Source organism: Orycteropus afer, unplaced genomic scaffold, assembly GCF_000298275.1.
Source record: "Orycteropus afer afer isolate SDZICR_OR568_19922 unplaced genomic scaffold, OryAfe1.0 scaffold00237, whole genome shotgun sequence".
In the NCBI taxonomy this organism is placed as follows: Eukaryota; Metazoa; Chordata; class Mammalia; order Tubulidentata; family Orycteropodidae; genus Orycteropus; species Orycteropus afer.
The window spans coordinates 4,266,313-4,268,254 of record NW_006921824.1 but is presented as its reverse complement, the minus strand read 5'-3'; the positions used below and the strand labels follow the sequence as shown (position 1 = coordinate 4,268,254).

Sequence of the window (1,942 nt, the reverse complement as noted above, 5' to 3'; positions counted from 1 at the left end):
GAGAGTCCCAATCTCTCCACAACCTCGCCAGCATTTGTTATTTTCTGTCTTGTTGAACTTTGCTACTAGTGCTGGAACAAGATGGTATCTCATTGTTGTTTTGATTTGCATCTCTCTAATAGCTAATGATCGTGAGCATTTCTTCATATGTTTGTTGGCCGCTTTTGTTCTTATTTTAATTATTTCCTTTACTCTATTTTCCTTTCATTTATTTTTCTTACTTATCTACTTGGATGCTGAGGTCATTTATTTTCAGGCTTTTTTTTTTTTTTTATTTTCCATTCTATTTATCCAATATTCAATGAACTTCTTTAGTTTTATTATATAATTTCCATGTGCGGTACCATAATTCATTGGCTCTAAGATACCAAATATATAAGATACACCATTATTTTACGTAATACTCAGAAAAAAATATGCAATTGTAATATAATGCCTTCTCATTGTTTACAGTTTTTATTTTATACTTACTGAACAATACTTTAAGCTTTTTAAGAAACTGGTTAATATATTTTTTCTACAGTATCCAATTCTCCTGAATTATTTATTGATTTAGAGTTATAGACTTTTGTATTTTTCCATATTATACCATCTTGTGTGCCATCAAGAGCATTTCTTAAAGAGTTTGTCACTGTTTTTCCTGGATTTTCCTCTGAACTTCTCACAGCCATTCTGCGAGTATTAACGCTGATATTTTCTTGATCTTAATCGAAAATGTGTCAGCAAATGAGTTTTATATTTCTTCTTCAAATGGTTCTTAAATGTTTTATACACTGAAACATGGATGGGATACAACTTTCTTGTCAAGCCCCCAGGCATAACAATCTATTTTGTTTCTGTAATGGCAGTTAGGTCACCTGGTCAATAACTGAAAGTCATCACTGATTATAAGACACAATCTACAAATGAAGAAGAAAGAAACATACTGATAATATAATGTTTCAGAAATGTTAAAATGTGAAAAATTATGTGCCTTAGATAAGATAAAATTTAGTGTTTAATTCTAAGTATTTTCTAATTTGATTTCTACTCTGAACCATAAATTATTTATTTAGAATATTTTATTATGGTTTCAGAGAAAGTTTACATAGAAAATTAATTTTCCAATCAAAAATTCCTATGCAGATTGTTCCATGACGTTGGTTGCAATCCCTGCAAAGCATTATCCTCATTTCCTTCCTGGGTTCCCTATTTCCATCTGTCCTGTTTCCCTGTCTCTCTCTGCCTTCTTGTATTTGGTTTTGGTCAGTGTTGCCCTTTGATTTCATATAGTTGATTGTTCTAAGGAGCACATTCTTCATGGGTGTTATTTTTTATTTTATAGACTTGTCTTTATTTGGCTGGAAGGTGGCCACTGGGAATGTCTACAGTTTTAACCTAGAAGGTCTCAGGAGTTCCTCTAGTCTCTTTCAGACTAGTAAGTCTGGTCTTTTTTTTTTTTTTTCATTATTTGAGTTTTGTTCTACATGTTTTTATCCTTTCTAAACAGGACCTTCTGTTGTGGTCCTGATCAAAGTGGTTGGCAGTGGTAGGTTAGAGGAGGCTGTGACTTATGTGGCCTATTAGCCCTTTGGACTAATTGCTCCCTCAACTCTTTGAGTTTCTTCATTCTCCTTTGCTTCAGAAGGGAAGAGACCAATAGTTGCTTCTTAGTTGGCTGCTCACAAACTCTTAAAACCTCAGATGCTATTCACCAGATTAGAATATAGAATATTATCTTTATGAACTGTGTTTTGCTGATTGACCTAGATGTCCCCTGAGACTAAACTATCAAACTCAAAAAAACCAAACTCACTGCTTTTGCGTTGGATCCAACTCATAGTGACCCATCTTTGGGTTTCCAAGGCGGTATCACTACAGAAGTAGATTGCCCAACCTTCCTTTGGAGTAGTGGCTGGTGGGTTTGAACCCCCAGCCTTCTGGTTAGCAGTCAAATGCCTTA

General features: G+C 34.1%; 1 protein-coding gene across 1 annotated transcript in view; it reads left to right on the top strand.

The window, feature by feature from the left end:
- KCNH5 (potassium voltage-gated channel subfamily H member 5) overlaps positions 1–1,942 on the top strand; it is a 467,739-nt gene that overhangs the window by 216,747 nt on the left and 249,050 nt on the right. The window lies entirely within an intron of this gene.